The 17,317-nt window shown below is 42.6% G+C and overlaps 1 protein-coding gene across 1 annotated transcript in view; it reads left to right on the forward strand.

The window, feature by feature from the left end:
* LOC113407210 (dihydropyrimidine dehydrogenase [NADP(+)]) overlaps positions 1-17,317 on the forward strand; it is a 602,627-nt gene that overhangs the window by 502,695 nt on the left and 82,615 nt on the right. The gene's annotated exons all lie outside the window — the stretch shown is intronic.

A 17,317-nucleotide genomic window follows, 5' to 3' on the forward strand; every position in this document is an offset into this window, starting at 1 on the left:
TGGGCTGAATCAAAATCCTAGATCCAAGCATAACTGAGCTTTTGGGGGCTCAAAATCTACACCCAGCTTTTATAGCTCAGTCCATCTCTAGTGCTGGGAATATTAAGGAGATAAATGAAGTCACCTAAAGAAATTGAAATAAAAATTATATGGCTGGTATCTGGTGGGTGTTAACTGCACTGCTTTGGCAGCAGTTTACCATCTTGCATGGATTTACTGCTTTCCACAGTAACAAGCATTATTTATTTCACTATTAATTAAATACTGGCCCCTTTGGGGGGAGATGATTTCTTGGCAAGAGCAAGGGAGATCTGGGCTCTATGCACCCGACTCTTCCCCTCTGCACCTCAGTCTCCTCTTCTGTAATATGAGATTCTAGTACCTTTGTAAAATGTTTTGATATTGTCTGATATCAAAAGGTGTTATGTAAACAGCAAATATTGCTGGTCTTATTATAGTAGCAGTGAGAAATGTTCTAAAGTCTATTTTCAGATCAAATGGCTGTTTTCTTGGTGGACCCATGGATTTAAGTTAATTCAGCTCAGTTTTCATCAGTGAACAGAGTTTCAAAGAAAACATCCACTCAGCACTCTTAGGGGCTGTTTTGTATTTTGTCAGGTATTTTTTTACTGGAGGCCGGCAGACTGAATATATACAAAAATTAAGTTCCTTGCTCATCCTTTGAGATGTCTTCATTGGATAACGATTAAAATCAGCTGGAGCAGTGCGCTGGTATTTCCCTGTATCCCTTAGTGTTGCTTCTTAGTAAATTGAACAATTGAGTCCTTAGGTCTATTAATCCTGTTATAACTGTCATTAATGCAAAAGCCAGAATCAAAATACAGTATAAGGTTCCATCTTGAAGTCAGTAGTGTCATGTTCACCATTGTTATGAAGGTTGGTCATAAGTGGGACTGATATAAACTTACATTATTTATTATCGTCTATTACATATCCAGAGATTTTATAGTTCAGAAAAAATGAAGACTAAGGTTCTTTTACACTACTGACCAATAAAAGATATTACCTCACCCACCTTGACTCTCTAATAGATTATGTAGCTCAGACATGCTACTATTCCATTTTCCATTAGGGTATTATCCAATACTCTTCTGCTAACTAAACACTCTCAGCTAAAATAATGGCACAAGTCTTTCAACATGTTTCTTTTTTTATTGAATTAGGCTATATGTTGTACTCTTATCACTTTAGAGAAACAAGTCATTCTGGGAAATTGCCATCCTTACATATAATACCCAAGTTTAATTAAAGGCAGAGGTACCAGCTGTCTCTTGGTTTAGTTTTTTAAAAATAAAAAAACCCTTAATGCTGTCATGTAAATTTCATTACAAAAATACAGAAATGTAAGGAACTAAATATTTAGGAACTGATGTATCTAGTTATAAAACCATAATTATACAAGAACACTTCACATCTGTCATCCAGTGTTTTAATGCCTGTGGTATTTATTAGCTGAATATTTCTATTATTACTATTCTGCAAGCAACTGCCATTCTTGAAACTGATTGATGTTTAGGAATAAAGCACATTTATTATATGTTGCCAACTTCTGAGGACCAATCTTATATCCTACAATGCCTTCAGAGGAATGATGATACCTCATCTTTCTGGAACTAATCACTGCTGAAGAAAGTAAAAGGGTGAAAACATAGTATTTTTTCCACTGAAGAACTTTCATTGCATTGTACACCATTCAGCTATAAAATGATTATAGTATTTTATCTGCCAAAGGTGACACTGGTGGAAGATAATTTTATACTATATGTACTGAGAGAGAGATGTATGTATAGAGTCTGTAACTGTACAGTAGCTTGGTTTGAGATAGTGAATTTGTTTGTAAGTTGCTGAGGCAGGGTCTCATCTGTCATTCCTCAGGGGCAGCCACTGATCAACACCAGTCCTCCTCCTCATTGTCAAGATATGTTGCTGCCAGAGTCTCTCCTTGCTTTCTGTAGCTTAATTTAGGTTAGCCCTCCAGCCACACCAATAAACAGCTCTTCCCTCCCAGGTAAACAAAAGTCCAACAAAATAAACAGTCCTCAAAATGAGTTATTTGCCCTCCTAGGGCCACATCCCTCTTGCTAGAATCTGTGCAGCCTTCTCCCCTTGATTGTTAGAGGTTTCCAAAGGCCTGTCCTTTTGCCAGTTGTACAGGTTTACAAGCTATCAATAAATATTATCCTGGGATGGCCCTGAGGTTTTTGAATATTTTCTTGCTATCTAGTTGCTGTATCTTGCCTGTGCTGTTGACACAGATTGTTCTCAAAAGACATTACGCAAAAGTGGGGGCTTGCTGCACTCCCATTGTCCGGCTGTGGTAGAAGAAGAACAGGAGACAAGGGATGTGGTTTAATTAGGCCACAACAGGTTCCTAAATGCTTGGGAGTACCCTGCAGATAAAAGCATATGGTGCAGGTAATTCCATAATCATTTACATATACCAGCGGTAGGAGGGGCTGCTGTCAGCCTTCCCCCTTTACCTATCCTGGTCACTAGCCAATCCACTCCTGGGACTCTGCCATCCCCACCCTCCAAATGAGGGTTAAGGGGGGCTGTAAAGGGAAGGGATACAGAGCCAACCCCACTACCATACCAGTCATAGGAACCCCAAAGCATCCCCTCCCCCATTTCCACTCCTTTAAAGAATACCTCCCTTAATTCCTTTAGCAGTCCATTTTATCTGATCATCGTATCCCTCCCCTGCAGCGTACCTGCACTGGACATCTGCCTCTCGCTTACATAATGAGTTGTGACATCATAGCCTAATTCCCACTTCATGTTCACCCCAACTAAGCTCCCAACCTGCTGTGAGGACAGCAAAAAACCCACCTCACCTTGGCTAATCTGGTGCTGCAGGAAAAAATTCCTTCCCGTCTCCCCAAGAAAGGAGTGGCTAGAGTAGTGCCCACAGCAGGTAAAGAGAAAACCTGGTATTTACCACTTCCATGGATGGGAGGGTGGGACTGCTCCAACTGGTCCGGGTGAAAGAGTGCTTTTCCTGCGCCAGCTTGGACACAACTAGTCTCACATCTCCTCCGGTCACTTGGGGTGAGATGGGGGGAAATAGGCCAGTGTCCCCATGCTGACCCGGGGTGAAGCTGCTGCAGCCAGCCACTCTGATGTTCTAACCCTTAAAGGGGCCATATGCCTTTTCCTACAATCCAGACCATGGCCCTCACCACTTAATGTGCGGAGAAGTCTTTGTCTCAGGCTGTTTGGATTGAAACTACCAGGAACTGTTTTCATCATCTCCGGGGAGAGGCTTTCCCCAGAAGGAGAGGTTAGGGAGTGTGCTTGGAAGGCATGTTTGTTTGTTTGTGTTCATGCAGGTTGTGTGCATGTGACAGAGAGAGACACACACATAAGGAGGGCATTTTGGGCCCTCTTATTTCAGTTTGTGTGCATGTGTGTGCATTTCTAATTAAAATGCACAGCTTTTAGTACATGCTGTGATTTAAAAAATCCTTGTATTTTTCTTTTGGAAACCTGATGTAGATCTGAGAGTGGAGGGGACTTCCAGACCCTCTTGCTGGCTTGGAGGAACAGTGAGGGAATCTAGAAGAAAAATCCATTTGATCATATCACTGGTGGTTTATTTCTCCTGAAAGCCTGTGATAATGGTGTCCCCAGGTATTCTGTAAACCACCTCTGTAGATCTTGAGAGTGCAAATCACTATTTGTATTGCTTGTTATTTGTATTGCTAGAAAGTGAGAGCTATGGGACAGCCTTTCTAGTCCAGACAGCATCTGTAGTGACTCCTCTGTAAAGGAGACGAGTAATACACTGTGATGGTTCTTTAGCACATGTAAAGGAGAAAGACTTGTGCCATGAGGTCAGAAACAAGTCAGTGGCTTCTCTTCTCTCTCCATTTGGAACAAAGATGGTCCAATAATGCTGAGCAGCCACAAGGCCAAAGAAAAGAGCACTGGTTCTTTCAGCATTTTGCTCTCCCCTCCTGAAAGCAGACAGAGAGAGAGATGCCAAATCAGCACTCTAAGTTCTGAATAGGCCTGTGGTTTGAGAGCTGCTACCTCCAAACCAGAGACAGTTTTGGGCCCTGGATTAAAAAATAAAAAAGAGACCAGTCTTGGAAGCTGGGGCTAGGCCAGAACACCAAAAAATCCAGCTGTTTCCCCACCATTGCACAATTCAAGTCCTAGATTATAACTTCAGTAAACTGCCAATTTTTGTCTCCAGGGTCCCCACAAGATTTGTTTTGGTTCTGGTTCATGTGAATCAACACCTGCTTTTTCATTTTGTGTTTCTACTCAGAAATCTCAAAGTGAAAGTCAAAAGCTGCCATGTTTTTCCTGATTTTGAATCCATGCCATGGTAGAAGCCATCATCTTTCCACATCCTAAACCATAAATGAGCCCAGATTCCTGCAACACTTGATTTATCATTGAAAGGTTTGTTAATCTGGCCTGAATTTCAGGTTTGTCTCAGAACCCGAGACAAGGTTGTTGCCGACACAGAGGGCCCGAGGGGGCAACAACGGGGTTCGTTGCCCGGTGTGCTTCGCGCCAATGAACACACCAGGGTGGAGAAGCAAAGTTTATTCAAGAGCTCTGAGTAGGCACTAGGAGACCAGCATGTCTCAAATCAAGCGCGCCAACATAAGCAGTTTTTCTCTTTTTATACTTTACTTTAGCTAAGCTCTTCCCTTTCCCCCCTTCCCCCTTTCCCCCTCCCTCCTCCTACAGCAGTTACATTTAAGCAGTTAAGTCATCTTGGCAGCTATAAGTCTAGCTCGTTAGTAACTCTTCTTTGAACCGTTATCTTGTCCTTTTCCCTTTGATCTGTTATCTTGCCTTTCAGCCAGAAGCATGCAGGCCTTATTACTACTGCTTCCCAGCTGCTGGCCTGTGAGGTTAGTAAAGTTTAACATGGAGGGGCTTTGGTTCACTTTGGCCTAGTGTGGGGGGGCTTCATCGACTCTCGTGGTCTTCCAACCCCCCCGAGTTACCTAGGGTGATGCCTAGTGACACCAACAACTCCCTCCTTTGAGAATACTCAACAAGCCTTTGGCTGAGTTTTCTCATATTCTGTGGACAAGATACAATTGAGTGCCATGGAGCTGGGGTTATCAATGAGAGGGTATGTCGGGATTTTTGGGGAACGGGGGGCACAAAGCTTACGGAGGAGCATTTTAAAACAAGCAATCAGGAGGAGAGTGACTAGGCACAGTACCACACCCTTGAGGAGGAGACGCACAAGGCCATACCCCAGTCCTCCCAGGTTGGGCAACCAATTCCAAAGGGAATCGAAAACTGTGGGTTCCCTTTCCTGGGCCTTCCACTGCTCGAAAGCCTGTTCGGCCGACAGGATGTGCTTGTTAATGTCCTGTGAGTATTCCGGGACATAAGTACAACATTCACTCCCAATAAGGGCACACACCCTGCCCTGGGAGGCTAAAACATAATCTAGGGCCTGTCTGTTTTGCAGGGACAGCAACCGGAGATGGTAAAGCTCTGAGTTAAGGCTTTTTTCTATGGCCAGGGTCTCATTGGCAAACTTGGTGAGAAACGCAGAGAGCCTACGATAAAATTGAGTCAGCCGTCCCACCCCATAGGATGGAAGGAGGGTCATACCAAACCTGTCTCCTTCTTTAATGGGCTCTGGGGTGGCATACAAGGACCGATGGTATCTGGGGCGACCTGAGGGGGCTTGGGCTAGGACGCGGAGGGGAGGAGCAAGATAGCCTAAATAACAGCTTCCATGCCAGCCATGAGGAAGCCATTTGTAGACACTATTACCACAGACCCAGAATGATTCGCCATAACTAACCTTTCCATTGTCACCTCTTCGGTCCCGTAGGGTAGCATGTGTGGAAAGAGTAAAAGACGCATTGCCGGTCTGCCAACCGGTGGCATTTAGTACAGGAACGGTGAAATTTATACCAGGACCAATGTAAAATCTACATGTACTATTGCCTGCAAACCAGGTATGGTTACTTGTACTGGTTTGCTGGAAGCATATGAGGCCAGCGGGTGGAGAGTGTAAACTAATAGGCCGGGGCTTAAGAGTGCTATTATAGTGGGGATTCCAAGAGCCATTGTGCAGGCCATAAGGGGCCTCCGTGGTGCAATTAGATCGTAAACTTTTATTGTCAGAGGTGCTGTTTTTGGTTACCATCCACCTTTGACAGAAGTCTGACCAATTTTGGGGAACAACTCTCCAGGGCAACCCAGCGGCGTGATGTGGGATCTGGGCACAAACCCAGCAGTTAGAGAGGTTAAACTCTTGGGCAAAGCAAACCTTCAGGGCCTCATACGTATTTGTTTCTAAGTTGATAGGGATTCCTCTCCATCCCGCATGTGCCTGGGGGGAAACGGGAGTCAATGAGAGGAGTGCCCCTATGGCAAAGAGTAACACAGTGGCAGACGCTGGACCTGATTCCATTTTGGGCAGGTGACCCTGGGGTCTAACAATTACAATTCCCCAAATACCCACAAAATAACAATTACCAATAGCAGGCAGATTAAAACAAAAGGGACCAGGCCACCAGGTTAGGCTGGCCCTGTAAAAATAAACACAACCAATGCTCAGAGTTCTCGCGGAGAGTGTGCGGCGACTGTCCAAAGGGAGCACAAGGCATTCCCATGAAACCTTATTGTCGCTTAAATAACAGTTTAAGTCCCAGATCGTCGCTGGAAGTTTTTTCAGCAGGCTGGACAGTCCACTGTTCAGGAGCGGGCACTGCTTTCAGACGGGAGTGATGGATCCAGTTTTTGTGTCCTTCGACATTTGCTGCTGTATGGGAAACCAACAGGACGGTGTGGGGTCCCTTCCACCGCTCTTGGAGAGGCTCATCCTTCCAGGTCCGAACGAGTACGGAATCGCCTGGCTGCAAGGAGTGGATCGGGGCATCCAGCGGAAGAGGCTGTGAATCTTTGGTGTACCTGTGGAGAGAAGAAAGAACAGCAGACAGAGAGCACATGTACTGAGATAAGAAACCGTACCCCATTTCCCACTCCCCTGCCAGAACCGGTGTACCATTCAGAGGCCATGTCCTTCCAAACATAATCTCGAAGGGACTGAGCCCTAACCTGCCCTTAGGGAGAGCGCGGACGCGGAGCAAAACGAGGGGAAAAGCATCAGGCCATCGAAGAGAAGCCTCCTGACAGACCTTTGAGAGGTGTTGCTTAAGAGTCTGATTTGTACGCTCCACTACCCCACTGGCCTGCGGTCGCCATGGCGTTTGGAGCTTCCAGGGGATCTGTAGGGCATCCGATATCTTTTGAACGACTTGTGACGTGAAGTGTGTTCCATTGTCAGATTTCATCCACTGGGGGAGCCCGAAGCGGGGAATGATCTCCTTGACAATTTGAGGGCCACCGTTTTGGCAGTGTTGTTACGGCATGGGAAGGCTTCGGGCCATCCGCTGAATCGATCCACCAAGACGAGTAGGTATCTGAACCCTTAGGTTCGGGGGAACTCAGTAAAATCTATTTGCCAAACCAATTCTGGGCCTGGGGTAGGTTTCAGAGTGGCTGGTGGAACTGACACTCCCAGTCGAGGGTTATTCTTTTGGCAGAGCAGACATTCAGCCTGTACCTGGGATGCTATGAGTCTAAGTCCAGAGGTTAGAAAATATTTACTCATAAGCTGGGTAAGAGCCTCCCTGCCAGTGTATAATTCTTTGTTTCTTCACCAGGGTCAGTTCTTAATGTCTTTTGTAGCCAGGAATTCCTGGACTTTGTGGTTTCAATGAAGCAAGTGTTCCTTCTTTTCTTTTCCTGAAACAGTGTGGTTCAGCATCATACAAGGGAGAGATTACTAGCACATCACCCTGTAATGGTTTTGCTTCTTTTAGAAAAATCCAAAGCACAGTAGGTCTGTCAGTGGACAAGGGAGAGGTTACTAGCACTTCACTTTGTCCTTTTTTTTTTTTTCCTGCTGTCCAGAAGGCACAGCAGAGCTAGAAGGAGAAATAGGCTTATCATCAGTCGGACAGTTCTCCCGAGGTGGAGGGGTCTTTTTACAGTGAGAAGCATGGGTCCAGGTAGGCAGTCCTTGGCACTTCACAGCGGTGATGGTGGTTAACAGGACTTGGAAAGGGCCTTTCCAGTGTGGAGCCAAAGCAGTCTTTCGTTGATGGACTTTACGTAGACTCAGTCTCCTTGTTTCAATGAATGGCAGGGCTGCTAGGGTCTTTGGTTAGCACTTCTTTTATCTGTGAGAAAAGAAACCTAACACATTTCATTAGTGCCTGGCAGTGCTTTGCAGATCTCATAGTTGCTTGGGCACATTCCGGCCCCCCTTTTCTTGGTTGTCAGCCAAGTCTTAGCTGTGAACAATGTCCTTGGATGGGGCCAGCATCTTATCTTTGGACTGAGCTTGCTAGCTATATTTTCCAGTTAACTCGTTCTGTTCTTTTTCCTTCTCCCCTTCTTGGCTTCTTTTAACCTACAAAGGAAACTTCCACTCTTCACTCATACACCTTTTCCCAACAATGAACACATACACATTGCCATTATACATCCTCCCAGTAAAATAACTTCTATACAGAGCTTTGGAGCAACAAACCAGGACGAGCACACCCACTTTTGAGGATTCCACTCGGTACACCTCTGGTGTCCAATAGCTTTCCTTTTTAAAACCTTAAATGCCTTGTCGGCTTCTGAGGACCAGTGAAAGGGGTTGTGATCCGCTCCCTTAACGCATTTGTACAAGGGTTTAGCCCACAGTCCAAACTCTGGGATCCATATTTTGCAGAAGCCTGCCATACCCAGAAACGCCCTAAGCCGTTTACGATTGCTTGGGATAGGAACTTGGCAGATAGCTTCCTTCCTTTCGTTTGAAAGCTGACGCTCCCCCTGCCTTATGTGAAACCCTAAATATTGTACTTCTGGGAGGGCAATTTGAGCCTTACTCCGTGCTACGCAATATCCTCGGAGTCCAACAAAGTTCAGGAGGCTCACAGTGGCTTTAAGGCAAGGGGTTAGACCCACAGCGGCAATTAACAAGTCATCTACATATTGCAGGAGGAGGACCTTGTACTCATTGTCCCACTCCTCCAAATCTCTGGCCAGGGCCTGGCCAAAAAGGGTGGGAGAATTTTTAAATCCCTGGGCCAACACTGTCCAGCAAAGCTGCTTTTTAACCCTCCTTTTGTCCTTCCACTGGCTCCACTCTGGGGCTTGGATGGCTGAGAGCTCAATTGCAAGGGTCATTATCCAGGCATTCTCGGGGGGTAAGGTAAGGGTTACTTCATCTTCTTTGACCTCCTTAGATGGTCTCTGCCAAATTGGCTTGATATCGTTCATAAGCTCCCAATCCCAGACAGTTTTTTTAACCTTTTTAGTTTTTGGCTTTTTCTCCTCTTCCTCCTCCTCAACAGCACGGTCCTCATGAGAATATTATAGTCATCCCAGTCAGGCTTGTGGCTGGCCAGACACCCTTCAAAAACTGAGATAAACTTGCTTGGGTTCGTGGAGAATTCCCCTGCCTGTGCCTTAAAGGCTGCTAGGTCGACTGGGTTAAAAGGCACATGGGTGTAAACTTGCATAGTAGTGTCTTGATTCCTATCCGAGCCATGTCTGGACACCACGGTCTCGGTGATCAATGGATAAAATCCCACCTAGGGGGCGATTTCTGGAACCCGAGACACCCTTTCTTTATATGGTGGGGGTGTGATAGCCGAAGGGGACACCGGACCTGCCATTACAGCTGTGGGGGGGTTCTGGGGACTAACTGTAGCTACTACCGAACCTGTCAGAGTCAAATTACACTTTTGCAAAATATCTGTTCTATTTCATAAAGCCATAAACAATTGTGCACGCATATGTTCGTTCCATTTACCCGTTCGCTGACAAAACAGGAGTAATTGAAGGATCGTGTTATAATTAAGTGATCCTTCCGGTGGCCACCTTTTCTGGTCCTCTAGCTGATATTGAGGCCAGTCTACTGTACAGAACCTTTTTAATCTACTTTTAGTTATTGGATTTGCGTCAAACACTTTCCAATTTGCTAGAATGCATTCTAAGGGCGTACACCGTGCCCTGCCTGTCGTACTCTGTCCCTGCCCCATGGCCTAGGGTGACACTGGGCGTCCCCAGGACCTAACAGGCGAAAGTCCACACCACTGGACTGTTCCTACCTTATCCAAGGGACCGGTTCCTCACTGTCGCCCACAACTGCTTCTCCACTGTCCGAGCGCGTTGCACCGTTGTGCCCTCCGGGGTCGATCAAACCGCGTCTCCGCCGAGGCCCCTGATGAAGTCACCGGTGCGGGCTGGGCGTCAGTAGCTATCTGCAGATGCAGCTTCAGGCTTCAGAATGAGTAGTGTCTGTGTACTTTGTGTTCTAAAGAAGTAATTGCACGCTTTGGTTGAGTGAATGAGGCACAGAACCTATCTAATTAGAAACCGACCTATCCACTGGGAGACTATCTTGTAAGGCAGCTGTGAATGATGTTTCTCTAATGAACAAAGTATTCCTCAGATGTTCCCTCCCTTAGTGCTATTTTGGGAGTTTATCTCAGTGATGATTGCCCTTTTTATTTGTATTATTTTACAATCAGGATCAGGGCCTCATTCTGGTAGGTGCTGCAAAAGACAGAGTAAAAGAAGGTCCCTACCCCCAAAGACTTGCCTGCCTTTCTGGATAAAATTTTTTCCCCTTACCTGAGCTTGACTTCTCTAATCCAGGGCCGGCTCCAGGCACCAGCATAGCAAGCAGATGCCTGGGGCGGCCAATGAAGAGGGGGGCGGCACGTCCAGCAGTTCGGTGGCAATTCGGCAGCGGGGCCGTCACTCTGTCTGGGAGCAAAGGACCTCCCGCCGAATTACCACCATAGAATGAAGCGGCGCTAGAGCTGCCGCTGAATTGCCGCCGAATGCGGCTTTTTTTTTTTTTTTTCTCCCTGCTTGCGGCGGCAAAAACGCTAGAGCCGGCCCTGCTCTAATCAGTTTTATTCTCACTGGGTCATCACATTTCCCAGATTGTAAGTATGCGTGATAGTAAATACTGTAACTTTCTTGGCTGGGTACATTAGGAGCACCCTCCAAAGTCCTTGTATGAGCACCCCAAAATCCTGCAGCCCTGTTGTTTCCTCCTCTGTTTTCAAGTGTGATGTAAGTGAAAATCTATCAAGTTAGAAACTGATCTTGTCCACTGGGGAAATAACATTTACAGGTAAGAAAAATTTTCCTTTTCTCTCTGCGCCCCAAATCTAACATTTATTAATTTAAAGAAATCTCCTATGACAACTAAACATTTATTGAATAAGAACTCTGGTGATTTTATGAACTTTACAATGGAAGGTTCATAAATAATCATCACTAGTAATTCAAGAAGGGGGGGAAACTGAAAAGGCCACTTTTTCTTTCTGTTTTTGATTATAATTGATGCCATCATTTCCCACATTTTCTTTTTTTTTTGTTTTGAGGGAGAAAGTGGGGCAAAATAATTATTGGTGTTCACAGATATACACAGAATGGACTCAAAAACATTAAAATCCTGAAGGACAGCCTTTTGACACAAGGCAAAGGAAAAGACAAACCATTAGCAAAGAAAATGTAGACTCTCCTTCATTTCCATCTCCTCTGGAGGACATAACTGGCTGAGAATATCATTAGCTGAGAATAAAAATGAGTGGCAGACTGCAGTGACCCAGACACTGTCCTAAATGTGGCAGGGTTGTAGACCTAGTTCTGAAGTCTTGGGGTAAAATCCTGCCCCCATTGAAGTCAACGGGAATTTTGCCATTAACTTCATGGAGCTGTGATTTCACCATTGAAATATAATTAAAACCAAATACCAGTCAGAGTCAGTCCTTGCTTTAAAGATGATGGCTAATTATCTAAGATATTGTAGGCGCCAATCTGATGTGGCCTATAAAGCAAATATTCCCTTAAAGATTCTTTTTGAGAAATGAACATGTAATTAAAAGTTTTGAATGCAAATACTCCAGAGCCCTTCTTTATTTTGGAGAACCCCGGGGTTTACTAAAATGCCATATGCTGGACTATACTGAAAAATCAAAAACTTTGTTATTTGTTATCAAGATCTAGAATCAGTAACTAATTTATTAATACATTTGGCAATAGCTATTATTATATAAATTAGTGATGAACCAAACTGATTCTGGAAGAGATAGGTTCCACTAATAGAAGAGTTATAAAGGTTCCTTGATAAATCAGATTCTGAATTGTACGCCTAAACTATAGGCCGCATCCATCTTGAACATGACATTTTGGTGCATCATCTGTTTACTAGTACTTTGAGCATTATGTGGTACTAATAGCTTTCATTCTGGGGTTTTATACTAGCTGTATATCATATTTCTCTCCAGACATGTCTGTTCACTGAATTTTCTTCTGCATATAAATGCATTCACTGGCCATTTTGAAGGATGTGCTTGCTGCACTATTTCATTAAACTGCTGCATTATCGGGTAATTGTTTAAACATAATGCCATAGCACTATCAAAAGGAAAGGTGAACTAATGGCATTTGCAAATGTCAGGGATTATTTTAACACTTTTATTATAGTTCATAAAAAGTAGGTTCAGGGCATTCCATGGCAATTATTTCCACAAAAATTGGTTATTTAAATAAATTGCTAATTATCTGGATATGACAGTATTGAAAACCCTGCTAATGAGTTATTTGATAAGTGTAGTTTATGGTGGCCACCTACAGGAGGGAGAGAGAAAGAATATATAGAATAATTATGACAAATAATGAATTAGATGCAAATGTCTTGTCTTGTACATTTGTCTGAGTTATTTAAAATATGGATTATCTATATGAAGTTTCTTTTAAATATCAGGATTATACAATACAAGCATGTGCAGAATGTTCCTTTTAGATCAGATTAGATTGCCTTTATTTGTTTTTGTCTAATCTTCAAACTTTCTCATTCTGTTACTATTTACAGGAACTGATTATTTACAGTAACTGAATGGTGAACTTTCCCAGATCTATTCCCATTCTACCTTTTTTCCCTAACTCTGATATTTGCTCTCTTGCATGCGTTCTCTATCTCATTCTTTTTTTTCCCTTCCCTGGTTTTATGAACTTAGCTTCTGGGAAGATAGTGTCAACTACCTTGCTAGAATATATATGTATATATGCAGAGAGAGGAAGGTGGTGGGTAGATTTTTGTTTTTCTTTTCATAGCAGTACAATCGTCAAAAATATTTGTTATTCATTACAAATAATTTGAATACTTAGTATCAGCTTCTTTTTTCTTTGTAAAGTTTAGTCTACTGTAGTACAAATCTGAATTTACATTTGTAAAGAAGATCCACAGTGTAATTACTGTAACATAAATAAATTAAAACTAAATTTTACATTGCTATAGAAAGAACACTACTAAGAATTATGACCTAATTTCAGTATTATGCCAGCTACTGTTTGATAGATATTAGGAGTTTTCTTGTTTGTCTGTTTCTTTGGTTAGTGCATATAGCTGAATTTAAAAGGCCAAATATACAAATTCAAGATTCAAACAATGTGGTAGAAAAAATAAATGTATGGAAAAATACAAATAATTATATAGTATTTGTGTATAACTTTGCCATTATTGTCACATGAGTTAGGAATTTCCACATTGACCTGTTTTTTTTAAAGGAGGGAGGGCTTGATTCTTGTTTATCCTAAGGCCCCTTTACATCTGCTCTGGCAGTGTAAAGTGCCCTTAATGTGGATGTAGTTTAAGGCCCTTTTAGGCCGCCAGAGTTGTGAAAAGTGGCCTTAGTGTAAATGTGTATCAAGCCTAGTTTCCATTACTTCTGAGATAGAGGGATATGTTTTCACATTGGTGGGTAGATGTGATGGTGAACAGCTGGACCAATTTGACCGAGAGCTATCAGAGCTTCCAGGTGAAACTAGATCGCTTGGGAAGTCCTTGACATTAATGGGAGTCTTTTTATTGAACTCAAAGTGCATTGGGTCTGGTCTTGCACGCTTGATTCTGCAAGGTGCATAGCAATTTTTGGCTGTTCCAAGTGCCTTCAGCTCCCCATAACTTCAGAGCTGAAGGAGCTCAACACTTTGCAAGACTGAACACTAACAGTGAAAAGGAGCCCCATTGACACCAAGAACAAAACCAGTAAATTCTTGGCAAGCACCTTAATTCCTCCAACAGAGGTGAAGTCTCCCTCCTCCCAGGAGAGAACAGCATTTTTTTTTAAACAAATATAATCTCTGGTGTAGCAACTACTACCACTATGTTAGTATCTGTTCACTGTTATCACAGCAGAAGCACAGTTCTAGTTATTTGCACTAAATAGGCAGAGGAGATTATTTGATGTACAAAATAACACTGTGACACTTGATATATTTTATTATGCTGCATTTCTGTGACTTCTCTCCATTTTAATCATGAACACTGACTGTTCTTTAAAATAAAAAACAAAGCATAAGCCCTAATTATACAGCAGAAAAATTAATAGTTTTTTTAATTTTAGGATTTTTTTTCATTGTTTAGCTTTAAATAATAGCAGGTGTATTGCATTTTAATTAGATACTAAAAAAGAGGGGTTTTCAACATGAAGTAGAATGTCATCTCCACCACATACATCTATTTCTGTTTCTTACATTCAAATCCTGGTCCTGTGCTTGAGGCCTGGATAAATGGGCTTTGCATATCAGACCTAGTAGTTCTTTATTTTACAGTAAGCTATATGGCATACCCCATCCAGCCCTTGATAACCACTGTCATGTTGCTATCAAAGGAGTATTGTGCTAGCAGCTCTCTTAGCTACTGACACTGACCTACTGGAATTATAAATCCCAATACATCAAATCACTTTGTCAATTATGGTGCACTGTGTTCTAGACCAGACACTTTTTCTGCAACACAAGAAGGCTTCCATGTGTTTTGAGTAAGATGATAAAGTGTGAAGGAAAATGTTTACAGCTCCTTGTATGTTCCTTTTGTGCCCTCCAGAATACTAAGAAAAAATTGTTGAAATAACAATGACACACATGTCAATCAACCCTTTGAATGTCATAAGAGCCATTTATTTACTGTCATTAGAAGCAGTGTTGACATGATTTTGTTGTTCTTTTAGCTGAGTTATTGATTAATATTGTTCCTTTGAAATTGTACCCAAACATTTATCACTAGATTTACTGATTACCAAATTTAAACAATGACTTGCACAGTGGATATAGAGACAACTGGTAACTCACTGGAAATGAGTGTCTGAGCTCCAGAAAAATATCCATTCATTACACTAGCTCCATCAAAGCCTCAGCCTATAAATCCACACAGCTTGCAACTCAGTCACTATCTTCTCTGCTGTGCTGCTGCAGTCACACCACTGATTTTGTTAAGCTGAAGGAAGTCCTTTCCGATTACTTTATTGTGCAAGCACTTAACAAATGGTCACTTGTTCCTTTCTCCCCAGTATCCATTGTTCAAGGGGACAGTCATTTAAATAGGCAGCAAATTAAAACACATGAAAAGGACATTTCTTCACATAAAGTAGAATTCTTCTGTGGAACTCATTGCCACAGGATATCATTGATGTCAAGTGTTTGACATGATTTAAAAAGGGATGGGATATTTATATGAAAAATGAGAACATCCAGAGTCGCATCAATATTTTAAAAAATGGAAGGGGAATAAACCTTCATGCCTCGAGGCATAAACCAGCCTTTAACTGATGTGGATTAGAAAAAATTTCCCCCATGGTCAAATATATATATAATAGCTTATTTCTGGGTTATTTGTACCCCACTCCGAAGCATCTGTTTCTGGAAACTGTCAGAGACTGGATTTAGGACTATATGGATCAATATTTAAAACTGGTATGGCATTTCTTATGTTCATTTTCAGTCTTGTTCACAAAGATGTTGAAGCATTTTGTGTGCTTATTTCTTGATCAGCTCACTTCTGAATGGTTTTGCTTGTGTAATGTATATTTTTGGTCCACTTTTTAGATGACTTAATAAACAAATGCATGAAAAATTTCTTGAGTGATGCCATCATTCTGAGCTTAGTCATTCTGTAAGACTTGACCATCATCTCTGCAATGGTGCTGTGCAATGCCTAAGAGCAAGTACCCATTGTATCTTTTACAGATAATCTTTCAATCTCATTATGATTGATCTGGCTAAATGGACTGCAAATAGCACACCATTAGTGCCCACTAGAAAGTTCGGTGCCAGCTGTCTGCTCTCTTTGTGATTCTGTTTTGCTGTGATCTTTACATAGGTTCTATTATGGATTTTCATTAAAATTCCCAACTTTTGTGAACAATCATTCAGCTGCCCCCAAAGCACATCAGTACTGGCAGAAAAATCTCTTCTGCACATTGAGCTAAGTTGTCCATTCATATTTCTAAAAATGTTCATGGTGAAGATATCATTTGTAACCTCTCTAACGTTGTTGATCGAGCAAGGCATAACTTCAGTGCAAAAAATGGTACCTATGCATGGAGCAGAACACCTCATATTCTCGATCAGTAATCCAGATATTCAAGAACATCCAGCATACCTTGAAGACACACATTAATGAGGCAGACTTATCAGGCAGTGTGAAGGCTTCTTTCACCCAGGTGTGGATGTGATGTAAAAAACAGAGTTCAGTTGTTGGAGGGGGGGGGGAGATGTCAGGTTGGTAAATAATGAGGTGGGATCAGTGCTGAAGCAGCTGGAGATGGCATAACTCAAGAAGATAATTCATGTGCTGAGTCAGGAGCAGATGTCAGTAGAGACAACTTATCTAGGCATTTGGATGCTGATTTTGTAACGTGTGTTGACGGAACAGACTTGTCAGACAGCCTGTTTGTGAAGCCCAGTGTTGCCTGTATCAGTGGTTTGTTAGGAGGAGGTGACATTTTGCTGGAGGCAACCTGAGCTGAAGAAAGAGGGGTTTTGAAATGGTTAAAGCAAACCAAATTTTCAGTTTTCTGTTGGAAAAATTACATTGGCAAACAATGTCCTTTTGAAAATGAAAAATTCTGCTGGAAAACTACAGCTTCCCTGTTTAAAACAAGCTGACAGGCCCTAGACCCTGTGCTGATATGCAGAGCTGTACTGCTCATTCACTCTGTCTTCCATAGCCGGTGTGCTGTGATAGCAGTGAACAGATACCAACACACTGGGTGGTAGTTGCCACACTAGAGCTGACAATTGTTTAAAAAAATAAAAAAGTGTGATGCATGAAAAAGGGTGGACAACTCTCTAGATAGCAGACTGCTAGATTGACTTTAGGTCCTTTGGAGATCCGCAGCAGGGCAGCTACCAATGGCTGTAGTGTGCATGTGTTATGATTTTTACTTTCAGATGGGATAGTAGAGGGAGAGGAGAGTGTGTATATTGCGTTCAGTGTTAT

This window comes from Terrapene carolina, unplaced genomic scaffold (assembly GCF_002925995.2).
Source record: "Terrapene carolina triunguis isolate 2854851 unplaced genomic scaffold, T_m_triunguis-2.0 Scaffold210, whole genome shotgun sequence".
Lineage (NCBI taxonomy): Eukaryota > Metazoa > Chordata > Testudines > Emydidae > Terrapene > Terrapene triunguis.